This window comes from Pinus tabuliformis, chromosome 1_2, assembly GCF_031772625.1.
Source record: "Pinus tabuliformis cultivar Carrire ecotype Pingquan chromosome 1_2, CPIR1, whole genome shotgun sequence".
In the NCBI taxonomy this organism is placed as follows: Eukaryota; Viridiplantae; Streptophyta; class Pinopsida; order Pinales; family Pinaceae; genus Pinus; species Pinus tabuliformis.
Genome location: NC_142298.1, coordinates 689,260,582 through 689,276,874, shown reverse-complemented (window position 1 = coordinate 689,276,874; position 16,293 = coordinate 689,260,582). Strand labels below are relative to the sequence as shown.

The following is a 16,293-nucleotide window of genomic DNA, read 5'->3' as shown; positions in this document are numbered from 1 at the left end:
TTAAGTAATGGGGCTAATGTATGAGGGGGTCATTTGGGAAAAGTGATCTCAACTACACATCTTGAGATTTGGAGATTAAATCTCAACCATTGAATCCTAGGGTTAGGGATTCAATCTTTTCTAAAAGAGAAAAGGAGAAAAGGGAGGCTTATTCTTCACTTTACACTTGAGAGAGCATGAGGAGAAGAGAAGAGGAGAAATTTTAAGGAGAGGAAGAGAAATTGCAGAGTAGAAATAGCAGCAAGCAAGGAGGCTCAAATTTCTAGGAGAGAGACAATCACTCAGTAGCTCAAATTTTGAGGAAGAGGGCAGCTATAGTAGACACAAAAATTGAGGCAAAGGAGCACATATTTCGAGGGACTGTCCAACATGATTTTTGAGGGGGAACTTGTTGCTGTTAGGCTCGAAATTTGAAGCATGAATTTTGTGATAGCAACCTTCTGTGCGTTTTTCGAGGCAACACTAACACAAAAATTGAGGCACCTTTAGGCATGAATTTTGAGGCATCTACAACACATAAATCAAGGCTGAGTTTGCACTGTTATCGAGGCAAATTTGGCATTGATATCTAGGCATAAATTTCTGGGTATGAAATGTGTGAAATCTGGAAATTATTTCAATGAGCACAAATTTCCAGAAATTGAATCTAAAGCTTAAGTTGAGGGGAGATAAGTACTGTGTTTAATTTTATGTACTTAGACTAATTTCTCAAGTAATAAAATCCTCCTTTGAAGACCGGTTTTCCCCAAGAGGCTGTGGGGTTTTTTCGGGGCGACCTTGACCAAAAATAAGTGTCTCTCATGCTTGAATGTTTGCCTAAATTTAGCATTAATTTCAGCTTGATAGGAAATGTGAAAAATAGTAGAAGTACTCTTTGAATGTTTACAATGAATGCATTTTGAAATTTATATCAGCATGAAAAAACATGTGGGTTGGGTCAAATGAACACATGCAAACTGTAAACTGGGGTTAGGTTGCAGATCATTAATTTTCTACACTTATGCCTCAACCTCTAATCCAAATGATGTTTATGTAGCTCCTATTGATGATCCTGTGTCTAGTAGTGGTGATGAGTTTGATCATGATGAGGAATGATCATGTTGATCCCTGATATGTACTTGTAGACTTGTAGTAGGCCAATAGACCCATAGCTTGTAGCATTGTTTGTGGACTTTATAGGCCATGTAAAGCCTCATTGCTTATGCATTTTGTTGATGATATGTATTGCACTTAGTGCCATTTTGATATATTCACCTTTACATGGTATATAGATGAACAAACTTTGCATATTTTGTCTCTATTGGTTTGGAATCATGGTTTTAAAACTTAAAAATAGTTTTTTTCATTAAAAAATATTATTTCATGTATTTTTTTAAAAATTGGTTCATTGAGATCTGACTAGTCTCGGTTTGACCGGTTCCAATTTGAAACCCGGTTTATTAGATGGACCTGGTTTGGTTACTGGTTCTAGTTTCGAATACTATGGTCCACACCTGTAAAGAATACAACTCATCCAAAATATATTAGGAAGTTCCCGTGGTTACTTGGAGACTAGCATAGACTGTTGACATGTATAATGCTTCGGATGAATGTGTTGAAATTTGATGACTAAAAAGTTTCCTTCAATCCCAACCCGGTTTTAATTTCACCTTATCACTCCCATTCAGTTAAATGCCCATTCCTGTAAACATACATTCAACATATAGAATTCTGGAAATGAAATTTTCAGATTAAAACAGAGGGGACTGTCAACACATGCTGAAAATAAATATGGACATAAACAAACCAGCAACACACATAAAAATACACACAGATTTTTGGTCAACTTAGACCCAGGCAAAACCCCTTCAATCTTCTCTAGGGAAAACCTGTTAGAGAGCTTATCAAATTTATTCATCTTTCAAGTTCGAGAAAAATACATTTGCAGGCAAAACAAAACAACGAAATACAACTTATCTCTTCAACCCAAAACTCCTTGAAAATCGTGCCCACTTTGTCTCGATTTCTGTGCCCACTTGAAGCTAAAAACATGTACTGTACGGATACAGACTATACTGTACATATTGTACGATTTTTTTTCCAATATATATATATATATATTTGTTTTCCCAAAAACTTCTCTTGAATGGCATGCAGTCCACAACATTAAATGATGTTCATACTATACCTTCTGTTGTCTTCTATGCCTTGATTTCCATGTCCAACTTTGCCCAGAAATCACTCCTTCAACTTGCTGCAACGAATTTCTCCTTCAGAATTTTTCTCCAGCTCTTAGCCTCCTTTCTCCAATCTGCGCATGAAGAATGAAATGCAGTCTCTCTTTTCTTTTCCCCCTTTTGTTTACCTAAATGACTTTTGGACAACCCTAAGATCTAATGGCTCAGATTCATTTAGATCAAGGGATGAGAATAAATGTGCATTTAATTCTCACTTTCTATTTTTTAACTCACCAATTAAATAAAGTACCCACATTGTACTTTATATCTATAGTCACTTTTCACTTTATAATTTAACATTGACTTTACTACTTATAAAGTCACTTTCAGTTTATAAAGTCACACTTATGAAAATAATTATTTTGGACACTTTTCCCTGGGTAGAGACTAACCCATGGAAAACCACTTGTCCAAGGTACATTAAAAATCAACAGAATGGAATCTTCTAATAGCATGAGAGCATCACTTTCGAATGGGTATTTGTTGGGTCTCGATGTTTCCATTTTGGTTATCATTGGTTCATTTTGAAATGCAATGAATAATGTAATAAAACTTAAGCAAGTACAATATCTCATGGTCACAAATGGTAAACCCATAGTCACAAGATTTCACAGTTTTCAAATTTTATATTTTATATTATCAAGGGTTCATTTATTTGACTATGTCTATTTTAATGGATATTTTACACAATTCAACCAAGAAGAATGGTCATAAGGTAAGTCACTTGATCATGTTTGCTTTTATGTTTAAATCGACGGTAAATACGGAAAGAAGCTTGACCCACCCTTTACACTTAAGTGAAGAATATGGTTCATTGTTACATTGTCAGTGCCATACACTTATCCGCCTGAAAACCACATCAACGATATTTACTATAATCAATTGCCACATCTAACAAACCCCACATAAAGAGGAACATGCCCACTGGAATATGAACCTGGGTGGTTGTCATAACCACTGCACCAAGTTGTTAGTAGACAAGAGCTAAGTGGAGAAATAGAATTCAATTATTGCAAAGTCCAGACTTCATTCAAAGGGGACCTAAAATACCAGTAAACAAGCTTTCGATTCACAACTAGTTCTTCCAGTAGGAAGTTGCATCTTGATTAGGACCTACTTATTAAACAACTGAACCATGATGATTGAAAATTCATAAACAACACATGCGGACGTTCCAAGCCACAGTGAGAAAGGTGCTTTCAAGCATAGAGTTATGTTTAAGCCATGAACATTGTTAGATCCAAATCAAAAATCTTGCACATTATGCGATGCAAGGCTTCATTGACCTATGAAAAATTGTTGCACTAACCACATGATTTATTTTTTATTAATAGTAAACTGTAATACTTGTCAAAATGCTTATTCTTCTATATTTGTAATAGCCATGATATTTAAATGGGTGACTAAGGAGATTTTAGTTGTCTTTGTTGATCCACATCTTGCTCCGCACCATGACCATTTTCTCTCAATCACACTTTGTCATATGCAAGGTTAGACGAGGCTCAAAGTTGAGATGGTTAATCTTTTTTGTCATATTAGTTTACCTAGATATAGGTGGTCTATTTGTTACCTTTCCTTCGAGAGTTTCCTTTTCTGTAAGGTTCCTAGGAAAAGATAAAATTTCTATTTACAAACTGTAACTTGTTGAAAAAGGTAACTAGGTTTGGTCTTCATAATTGTTAAACTCACATGGAATGTAAACAACAAATGTGAAAGATAAGCATTGAATTGCATGAGGCGGATCTGATCAGTTGAATTGACTGGCATTATATTGATGAATTCGCTTTGAAATCATCTCAGTGGAAATCCAACTGGATCTATTTATAGCAGCAGACATTGAATCTCCAGGCGTGCGACCTCCTGTGGAGGGTTACGCCAAGCTCCATTTACCCTGCAGCCCGGCGTTACGATCTGCGATACGATTTGGATATCGATCTAGCGATACGATCTGCGACCTCTAATTATTTATATATCTGCGATCTGGACATTGACCTACAAGTTATATGGTAATATTTTGGTGATACGATCTGTATCCTCTCTGCGATCTAGACATACATCTTTCAACGACGATACGATCTTTCAAATTGCATGTAATTTCAAGCAGCAATACGATCTTTCAAATTGCATGTAATTTCAAGCAACAATACGATCTTTCAAATTGCATGTAATTTCAAGCGACTAGATCTAGATCTAGATCTAATCTTCTGCCTTATTCTTTGCGGCTCGGTTCTAGATCTAATTTTCTGCGGCTAGATCTGGATCTAATCTTCTGCCTTATTTCTCTGCGACTGGGTTCTACGGGCAAATATGGCTCCCAGCTTCGCGAAAATAGCTGCTGGCTCAGTTCCGTCCGCTTCTAGAGGGCAAGCTCCTGCCCATATCGTCAGTGAAGCCCCAGCTCCCACTGTCCAGGTGGTCTAGGCCTCACTCGATGAGGCTTTGAAGTTTTCCGAAAGTGCCCTAATCTGCCGGTTCAATGTTTTTTGGCCGTGGCTGACAACTCTTCACAATTGGATCTCAGAGGTATGGAAACCTGTCATTTCTGATGAAATTAATATCTACCCCTGTGCTAGGGGTTTCTTTATAGTAGATTTTGAAAATTCTGAAAGCAGACAATGTATTCTAGATTCTGGCCCTTGGTTTTGGGAAAACTCAGGCCTATTCATGAAGCCATGGAACCCATCATTCGACCCCTCAACAACGGTCATAACCTCAGCACCAGTTTGGGTGAGATTGCCAAGCCTACCCTTGCATCTCTGGAATCTCTCCTCGCTAAAAGCCATTGGAAATGCAATTGGGAAATTTTACTGCAGGTGCCCAGAAACAGAGGAATATGCTAGAACCACCTATGCATGCATCTGTGTGGAAATGGATTTCAGCGCCGAATTCCCAGCTGAAATAAACCTAACAAGCAAAGACTATGTGTGGAACCAGAAACTCGATTATGAAAGTGTCCTCTTTAGATGCCGATCCTGCTTTGAGACAGGCCATCTAGCCAAAAATTGCCCAAAAGCCTCCCAGAAAAATTTTGCTAGAAAAAACCACCACAGATCTACATGTGGGAAGGAGCATAAAAAGAACACTACACTGTCATCAAAGAAGAATACTCTAGAGAAAACTCTGAATCACAAGAAATTGGGCAAGAAAGAAACAACTCTCAAGGCAAGCATGGAGAAAGCCCCGTCCCCTCAAGCATCAACAATTATGAGGATTCGAATATTGCACAAAATAAATCTTCATTTAACAGCAAAGTAGATCTCCTTGACCAAACTTCTTCTCCGACTATCTTCAAAAGGACGAACACAATAGATCGCGAAGCTAAGACACCAATATCCCAAGAACAAGAAGAGATGAAGGAGATGCAAGATAAAGGAAGTTGGAAGACCGTAGAGAAAAAAAAAGAAAGCTACAGCATCCATCTCACCAAGAAAGACGAGGAGCCAGACAATTAAAAACTAAGAAAATTATAGGTCCGATAGACCAATTTGGTCTCAGTGGACGTTAACCATTATCATCATCATCATAGTACATTGATGTGGCCCTTGAATTCATATCCCAAGTGGTCTCTTGGACTCCAGTCACTGTTCACATTCCACACCAACCCATAGAGGATTAGGTGTCCAACTTCCCCCCCTTAATCCGAAGGGGTATTTATGAATCCAAGAAGAGAGTTGTAATAGAAAATGTGCAAAAATGCATGGCAGCACTAGGCTGAATGTGCTCTCTGAAATGTTGGTATAAGGGGGGTGGTTTAAGGATGACCACCAACATTGGAACGCTTAATGCAGTTCCCGGAACTCTTCCAAATTTGACATGAAGTTGAGGTCTTCTGCTAGAGGAACTTCTCCTCATGTTTTGAAGAGGGAAACCTTCAACCTTGAAAGGGAGGTCTCACCCCGCATAAAAAGGGAGAACCTCAACCTGAAAAGGGAGGTCTCAACTTGTGATGGTTTAAGGATGACCACCAACTTTGGAATGCTTAATGCAATTCCTAGAACTCTTCCAAAATTGGCAAGAAGCTGAAGTCTTCTGCTAGAGGAAGTGTCCCCAATTCTTTGAAGAGATGTCTCAACCCCGCATAGATGGTTTAAGGCTGATCATCAACCGAAGGCATGCTCAAGGGCATCTTTGTCTTTGCCTACAACTCTGAATCCTATATGGCAGGTTGTGGCTCAGGCTCGCTTGATGTGTTTGAAACTTGTAGATGACCATCATTTCCCCCCTTGTCAGATACAAGGTGAGAAGATGGTGAAAACTCAATTGCAAGACCTTTTAATATTCTAGAAGAAATTTTGACATATAATTGAAATATCTTCTTGGCGGTTGAAGCCCATTGCCAAGAAGCAATCCATCCAAGATGAATCTTTGTTCTTGCAGGGGGCTTGTTTTTGAAGTATCTGTGTGAAGAATGAATATGCTGACCACAATGCTTACACAGATGAAGATCAAAACAATGATCTTTCATATGGCCAACTTGGTCACAATGTTGGCATATAACATTCTATTGTTGCTACTGTGGAAAAGGAACAGAATCTGAAACAGCTGAAGGTGAACTGTCATGAAGAAATCCAGCACTCTGAAACTGGATGGGCTTTGAGTAATTTGGAATATGAAAGGACATCTCCTTATCATATCCAAGACCTGTTTTGTACTTGTTATGGACAAGCTCTTCCCAAGGTCTGATGATTGGCTTGGGAAGTGCAGACTGAATCTCTGTATCTTTCTACACATCTGCTCCTGAAAAGGGTACTATATCTGTCATTTCTTGTTGTTGATGGGCGTCTGTCTAAATGTTATTGATTTGACCACTTGTTGGCTGCTCATGGGTGTCATGATGCTTATGTTGTTGTAACTCATCTTGCTGGAATTCAATGCTTATCTTTCACATTCGCTGTTTACATTCCATACCATGTTAAACTCACATGGAATGTAAACAATGAATGTGAAAGAGAAACATTGAATTGCATATATTATTGACATGATATACATTTATAGTACATTGATGTGACCCTTGGATTCATATCCCAAGTGGTATCTTGAACTCCAGTGGCTGTTCACATTCCACACCAACCCATAGAGGATTAGGTGTCCAACACTAATGACATGTAATTGTGATTTTATGTAAGAGATGTAAAGAAAAATAAAATTATTGTAATGTTTGCATCATGGGTTTCATGAGCAAGAGATTTTATTTTTAGTTAAGGCTCCCATTGAGAGCCTTTAGGAATTTTTTCATCTAGTCATAAAGTATAAAGAGTCATTGTCATGTAATGAAGACATGTTACACATTGTAAAGAGTCACTCTTGTCTATGTAAAGTCATCCTCCAAGACCTTGTCACTATCCCTCTTCAAGTTGGCCTACAATGAATGAAGAAACCTAGCAAATGATGTTGATCCTCCTTCAAGTAATCATGTCGGCCTAAAGGACATGAGGTAACATGTATATATAGCAGTGCTTGACCTCATTTGGAGGCAAGCAATTCGGTGAAGATAAGCCTACGATCATAAGTGCGAAGAAGGACTAGAAAAGAGAAAGCAAAGGACCAAAGAAGGATAGTGAAGGAAGGAACACTTTTGGGAAGTCTGATTCGGGCTAGTATACTCTCCCTCGTGCGAAGGTAGCAGATCCAAAGGCATCTAGTGAAGGTCGAAGAACTTGCAGCTACATTGAGGTGATCTTGTTTTGTTAAGTTATGGTATGTTCTATGCTTATAACAATTTACTTCTTTTCCTTATTATATTCCACAGATTAGCAATCATATGTACATAAAGTAAAGTGCAAATAGAACATTAAACGATCGACAGAAAACAAGCCAAGACAAAAGACACAAGATGTGGCAGCTAGCCAGGGGCAAACCCCACAATGTGTGGGAAAACCCTTTGATCAAATCTTCTTTTATCTTCAATAATTCAGCAGAGAGAAATAGTACAATAAATCTGATTTATATCAGCGGTAGTAAACCCTAGATCAGCAGCGTCAGCATTAGCGGCTTCATCATCAAATTAGGGCAGACGATATCTCGCAAACCGACCGTCGGATCGGCTTGATTCCACCACCAAAAGTTGCGGCTTTTAGAGGAGGTTCAGATGAACCTACAACGTAGTTCAGATGAGGAGATCTTCTAGTCCACGCAGGTCAAACTTCACTTCTGCAGTTGCAGCTTCAGTTTCAACATCTTCCTTTAAACTAGGGCAACCAATATCTTGCAAACCGTCTGTCGGATTGACTTGATTCCACCACCAAAAGTTGTGGCTTTCATAGGAGGTTCAGATGAACCTACAACGCAGTTCAGATGAGGAGATCTTCTAGTCCACGCAGGTCAAACTTTACTTCTGCAGTTGCAGCTTCAGTTTCAGCAGCTTCCTTCAAACTAGGGTAGTCGATATCTTGCAAACCGTCTGTCGGATTGACTTGATTCCACCACCAAAAGTTGCGGCTTTCAGAGGAGGTTCAGATGAACCTACAATGCAGTTCAGATGAGGAGATCTTCTAGTCCACGCAGGTCAAACTTTACTTCTACAGTTGCAGCTTCAGTTTCAGCAGCTTCCGGCTTCACATGTGTGAGGGAGAGACCCTTTTCTGCGCAGTAGAGAGAGAGAGATGTGATGAGATGAGTGAGTCCAAATGAGGAAAAGTCCTCCTATATTTATACACAACGTTGGTGTTTGAATAGATGCGACTGTTGGGCTTCTGAGCCTACATGAGTTGTAGGTCGGCTTGATAATAATTCCATAATCAAAATAAATTCATATCTCCATGAATACTTATCGGAATCGGATAATCTTTATATCAATCCTACACCTTTTGACGAGAGGAATCTAATAAAAATATTATCAGCCATGAATAAGATGACCCACATGAAGTTTTGCCCTAGTTGCCAATTTTAACACTCCCTCTCAACTAGGGAGAACTTCATCTGCAATTTGTTTATTGGTTGTTACTATTCATCCATCAAATGCACTGCCCTGTACAGCCTGACCCTTGCCCTGCTCTGCTCTATTCTGCTTGTTCTGCCCTGTACTGATCTGTACGACTCTGCTCTGCTTTGTTCTGTTCTGCTCTGCTTTTGTCCGAATTATGAAGAAGAAGAAATGATCAAGGATGCATCATACTGACTCAAAGTCAGTCTCAGAGTATGTACCACTGGTCCCATACCAGTCTCAACCAATCCGAAGTCAGCGTCATAGTGAGTACAACTCCACTGGTCCCAGACCAATATCATCCTCCACTGACTCAAAGTCAGTCTCAGAGTGCGTACCACTGGTCCCAGACCAGTCTCAACCGACCCGAAGTCAGCTTCATAGTAAGTACCACTCCTACCACTGGTTCCAGACCAGTATCGTAGTCTCAGAGAGTGTACCACTGGTCCCAAACCAGTCTCAACCGACCCGAAGTCAGCGTCATAGTATGTACCACTCTCACTGGTCCCAGACCAGTACTGCACTAACACGAAGTCAGTCTTAGAGTATGTACCACTGGTCCCATACCAGTGTCAACCGACCCGAAGTCAGTGTCATAGTATGGTACAACTCCTACCACTGGTCCCAGACCAATATCATTGATCCCAGATCAATGGAGGTCATCCTAGCGTAGGGAGTACGGTAGATACAACGATGCATCCATCGGTACTACTGTGGTCCCTAACTTCATTTCCCTGCTCATTGATTAGATGAGAGGTACTTCCCATGAGTCCCAGACTGCATGGGTAGGATGCCTCGACAGGAGAACTAATCAATCCTGTCCTCACAGGAGAACACTTCAATCCTGCTACAATCGCCATGGAGAACACATCAATCCAGGCTGCCATGGAGAACATATCAATCCAGGCCTCATAGGAGAACACATCAATCCTGCTACAATCGCCATGGAGAACACATCAATCCAGGCCTCACAGGAGAACACATCAATCCTGCTACAATGTCACCACGGGGTGTACATGTATACCATCAGGGGATAGTGAATTATCCTGTGGTCATATGCTGCTCCAAGAAGTACCCCGCACCCCCCTGGAGCTCCCAGAGCTCAATGCATCATACATGACCCTCATCGGAGGGTCTTTGAACAACTCCAAGTTGTTCTCGGAAAGTCAGAAATTTTACTTTCCCAAGGGGTTTTGTCAAAATGTCGGCGACCTGTTCATCTGTACCGATATGTTGGAGCCTTATAGCTCCCCGCTGCACCATATCTCGAATATAGTGGTATCTGATATCGATATGCTTGGAGCGATCATGAAATACGAGATTCTCTGACAAACGAATCCCACTCTGGTTGTCACAAAGGATCACAGTGGTATCCAATGTAAATCCAAACAGCTCACTGAAGAGCTTTCACAACCAAACTGCCTCACAGGAGGCCATGCTGGCAGCAATATACTCTGCTTCGGCGGTGCTCAAGGCCACCGACTTCTGCTTCCTGCTCATCCAGGATATCGAAGCAGATCCCAAGGAGAAACAACACCCGGAAGTGCTCTTACAGTCCTCCACATTGCCTGCCCAATCAGCATCTGTGTATCCAAATAGTCTCACATCTCCGGCAGTGTATCTTAACCCATAAGTGATAGTGCCACAAAGATATCTCAACAGATTCTTGGCACCAATCCAATGTATGTGGTGGGGTTCAACCATATGTTGACTGCGAAGCATATATCTAGACGGGAGTTCACTAAGAACATTAATGCTTCGACAAGTTGTTGATACTTGGTAGCATTTCGTAAAACGGGTCCAGTAGCACTACCGCTTAACTTCTTGAAGTCAAGCTCCATCAGGGTAGTTACAGGCTTGCAGTCCACCATACCGAATCTTTCCAATATCTTCACCACATATTTTCCTTGAGATAGGAAAGTTTCCCCTGGCTTCTGCCACACTTCAAGTCCTAGGAAATAGTGCATCAGTCCTAGGTCCTTCATTTCAAATTCAGAAGCCAACTCCCTCTTACATTTGAGAATGAGAGGGTCTGCACCTGTTAGAAAGAGGTCATCCACATACAACACCAGTATGAGAGGTTTATCATCTTCAACCTTAAAGTAAAGGTTAGGATCGGATTCACTCCTAGTGAATTCCAGCTTCATCAAGTAGCTATCGATCCTCTCATACCATGCTCGGGGTGCTTGCTTCAGCCCATAGAGAGCCTTCTTCAACCTGCATACATGAGATTTTCGATCATAAATCTCAAATCCTTCGGGTTGCTCCACGTAGACCTCTTCTTTGATCGAGTCGTGCAAGAATGCGGTCTTGACATCCATCTGATGTAGGTTCCATCCTTGTGAAGCGACAAGGGCTATGATCGAGCGGATGGTTGTATATCTGGCAACAAGTGCAAATATCTCATCATAGTCTATACCTTCCTTTTGGGAGAAACCACGAGCAACAAAGCGAGCCTTATACTTTTCCATACTTCCATTTGTTGCATGCTTTATCTTGTAAAGCCATTTGGAAGTAACAACTGTCTTGTCCTGGGGTCTGGGAACTACTTCCCAGACATCATTCTTCATAATAGACTCATATTCTTCGGTCATAGCATCCTTCCATACTTGATGCTTGACGGCAGTGTTGAAAATATCGGTATCGGCAAAATATCGGCGAGGGTCCAAAAAATATCTTATCGGCAATATCGGCGAAAATATCGGCAAATATCGGCAAGCATAAATTTTTTTTTTTTCAAATTTTTAAATATAGCCGATATTTTCAAAATATCGCGATATTTTGCCGATATTTTTCGATATTTGCCGATATTTTGAAAATATCGCGAAATTATCAAAATAGAAAATATCGCGATATTTTCTCGGCGATATATCGTTTTGCCGAAAATATCGCGATATTTTCGAATATCGCCGATATTATCAACAGTGCTTGACGGCATCTGAGAATGATGAAGGCTCATTTTGTATGATTGTGCTCATGATGGTCAGGTATCCCTGATACCTATTAGGTTTCTTACTTTCACGAAAGGTTCCTCGGGGTGCAGCATGTCCTTCAGCATCATCAAGTAGCCCCCTAAGCCATGAAGGCCTCTTCCTAGAAGAGGAAGGCTCATGTGGAGGAGGATCAATCGGATCCATGGGTTCTTCTACATCAAGCATTGATTCATCATCCTTTTCTTTCGGTTCCCTGGTGTCGGCTTCTTGAGAGCTCCTCAAAGTCGGAAGATTTTCCACCTTGCAGTCTATCGTAGATTTCCTTGGAGGTGTCCAATTCAGAGATGTAGGCCACCAAGCGCTTGTCGATAGAGTCCCGGATGATCTTCTTCGCTTTAATTTCTCCATTCTTCCATTTGTTCCTGGCAGCAGGACGTGCATTATTTGATGGAGGCTCAACAATATTGCCTCTCACATGATCCAACTCTCCTTGATCCTCAAGGGTTAGATCAATAGACATCTTCCATCCGTGATAGTCAGCTTTCTCACGGAGCTTGTCTTCGGCAGGGAAGAGTGTTGAGGACCCCATCGTTCTTTTAGGATAGCCTTGCCAATCTTCTCTTCGGTGATTGCTCTTGCTCTTGCTCGGGCTTTGTCTTCACCTCAACTCTGATACCATGTTAAGTTATGGTATGTTCTATGCTTATAATAGTTTACTTCTTTTCCTTATTATATTCCACAGATTAGCAATCATATGTACATAAAGTAAAGTGCAGATAGAACATTAAATGATCGACAGAAAACAAGCCAAGACAAGAGACACAAGATGTGGCCGCTAGCCAGGGACAAACCCCACAATGTGTGGGGAAACCCTTTGATCAAATCTTCTTTTATCTTCAATAATTCAGCAGAGAGAGTACAAAAAATCTGATATATATCAGCACTAGCAAACCCTAGATCAGCGGCATCAACATTAGCGGCTTCATCATCAAACTAGGGCAGACGATATCTCACAAACCGACCGTCGGATCAGCTTGATTCCACCACCAAAAGTTGCGGCTTTCAGAGGAGGTTTAGATGAACCTACAACGCAGTTCAGATGAGGAGATCTTCTAGTCCATGTAGGTCAAACTTCACTTCTGTAGTTGCAGCTTTAGTTTCAGCAGCTTCCTTCAAACCAGGGCAGTCAATATCTTGCAAACCATCCGTCGGATTGACTTGATTCCACCACCAAAAGTTACGGCTTTCAAAGGAGGTTCAGATGAACCTACAATGCAGTTCAGATGAGGAGATCTTCTAGTCCACGCAGGTCAAACTTTACTTCTGCAGTTGCAGCTTTAGTTTCAACAGCTTCCTTCAAACTAAGGCAGTCGATATCTTGCAAACCGTCCGTCGAATTGACTTGATTCCACCACCAAAAGTTGTGGCTTTCAGAGGAGGTTCAGATGAACCTACAACGCAGTTCAGATGAGGAGATCTTCTAGTCCACGTAGGTCAAACTTTACTTCTGCAGTTGCAGCTTTAGTTTCAGCAGCTTCTGGCTTCACATGTGTGAGGGAGAGACCCTTTTCTGCGCAGTAGAGAAGAGACTATTTTCTGCGTAGTAGAGAGATGTGATGAGATGAGTGAGTCCAAATGAGGAAAAGTCCTTCTATATTTATACACGACGTTGGTGTTTGAATAGATGCGACTGTTGGGCTTCTGAGCCTACATGAGTTGTAGGTCGGCTTGATAATAATTCCATAATCAAAATAAATTCATATCTCCATGAATACTTATCGGAATCGGATGATCTTTATATCAATCCTACACCTCTCGACGAGAAGAACTAATAAAAATATTATCAGCCATGAATAAGATGACCCACATGAAGTTTTGCCCTAGTTGCCAATTTTAACATGTTTGGGTAAAGGATTTCACTAGAAGAAGCTGAGTAGAAGTGCTATAGGTCTCTCTCTCTTGAAGAGACTAATCAAGGAGCGAAATTGTTCTAGGGTTTTTGAAATAGGGTTGACCTAAGAGACTGAGATTCTCTAAGAAGCCAAAAAGAGAAGTGTGGAAAGGAAGAGTCCGAGATACTAGAAGGAAGCCGAGAATGGGAAGAGGAAGAGCATCAAGGAGGCTAGTGACTTGTTCTTGGGAGGACTCTAGTGTCAAGGGTCTTTGTCATGGTCTTGGTGTTTGTCAATTGAAGATCTTTAAGAATAATTTTGTTTTTTGTTTTCCTCTCAAAGAGAGAGAGGTTTTGGCCCTGGATGACAGGCCTACATACTGTGTCTCTTGTCTTTTGTTGTTTATGATTTGGTGATTGTTTGATGAAATGAACATGATAATAAGCTCAAGAAGAGAATATCATAATCAAGAAGTAAAAGTCTATCACAAGCAATTATCAAGAAGAGAAATCTTCTAACTACTGATGCCCTAGATTTCTCAACATAACTAAAATAAGAGATGTTTTCTTATCAAATCCCATGCTGTTAAGGACAATTGTTGAAACAGGGCTGGCTGCCATTAGAATATCCTATTAGTGTCTTGGATCGTCCTCATCTTCTCTATCATTCTGATATAATGTACTGTATGAACAATATAATAACACCTTTCATTGTTGCCAAGCCTTTAATAAATATGATTTTAAGGAGATTAAAATTTGTTCTGGATATTTCTCGTGTTCACTGCTATTCAATATGATGTATTACATTTGCAATACAATTACACCACTGAGCGATGCCATGCTGTTAATTTACATGAACTACATAAGAAAAGGAGATCATAAATGTAAAGGCCAGATTATCGTTAACAAACATTAAATATGGGGTTAACATACGACGTGAATTGATTGATTAGGAAAACTAATTCAAAGTCTTAAGTAGAACCAATCATTTATATTATGAATTTGAATTGCAAAAGGCAAAATATGGAGTTTCAGTGCTATGTCAATTGCAATTCAATCAATGTGATTAAAACAATGATATCTTATGAAATAGATTCATAACAGTTCCCTTGGAAAAAAAGTTGGTTTATATTGTACATTATCAAGGGTTCATTTGTTTGACTATTTCTATTTCAATGGATATATTTACACAATTCAACCAGGATGAATGTTAGTCCTATGGTCACAAGATAAGTCATTTGATTGTGTCTGCTCTTATGTTTGAATGTGTCTTTTACAGATGATGAATTTGGAAAGAAGTTTGATCCACCCTCTACACCTAAGTGAATAATAGGGTTCATTGTTACATTGCCAGTGCCATACACTAATCTCCCTCTACGCTTAAGTGAATAATAAGGTCCATTGTTACATTGCCAGTGCCATACACTAATCTGCGTAAAAATTACAGCAATGATATTTATTATAATCAATAGCCACATCTAACAAAGCCCACATAAGGAGGAACATGCCCACCAGAATATGAACCTGGGTGGTTGTCATAACCACTGCACCAAATTGTCACTAGAAAACAGCTTAGTGGACAAATAGAATTCAATTATTGCAAAGTCCTAACTTCATTCAAAGGAGGCCTAAAATACCAGCAAGCAAGCTTCCAGTTCACAACTAGGTCTTCTACTAAGAAGTTGCTTCTTGATTAGGACCTATTAAGCAACTGGACCATGATGATTGAAAGTTCATAAAAAGCAAGTGCGGACATTCCAAGCCAGTGAGAAATGTGCCTTCAAGCATAGAATTATGTTTAAACCATGGGCATTGTTAGATCCAAATTAAGAAATTTTGCACGTTATGCGATGCAAGGCTTCATTGGCTTAATTGGCCTTGAATACAAAAAAATTGTTACACTAAACTGTGAGCACATGAATTTTTTATTATTATAGTAACTGAAATACTCGTCAAAATGTTTGTTCTGATATATTTGTAATAGCCACGATATTTAAATGGGTGACCAAGGAGATATAAGGTGTCTCCCCGGATGCACATCCTGCTCTGCACAATGGCCATTTTCTCTCAATTGCACTTTGTGATATGCAAGTTTAGACGGGGCTCGAACTTCATATGGTTAAATTTTTGTCATACTAGTTTACCTAGATATTGGTGGTCTGTTTGTTACATTTCCTTTGAGAGTTTGGAATCTGTATGATTTCTTTTCTGTAGTGTTGCTAGGAATAGGCAAAATTTATGTTTACAAACTATAACTAAAATAAGAAATGTTTTCTATCAAGGATTAAAAACCCATGCTGTTAAGGATGATTGTTGAAACGAGGCTGGTTG

General features: G+C 39.9%; 1 protein-coding gene across 1 annotated transcript in view; it reads left to right on the top strand.

Moving 5' to 3' along the window:
* LOC149207617 (transcription termination factor MTERF8, chloroplastic-like) overlaps positions 1 to 15,889 on the top strand; it is a 44,005-nt gene extending 28,116 nt beyond the window's left edge. Inside the window, exon 2 of the mRNA XM_089393925.1 lies at positions 15,242 to 15,889. The gene's annotated coding sequence lies outside the window, so the exon portion shown is untranslated. The remainder of the gene's footprint in view (positions 1 to 15,241) is intronic.
* Positions 15,890 to 16,293: the final 404 nt, after the last annotated feature.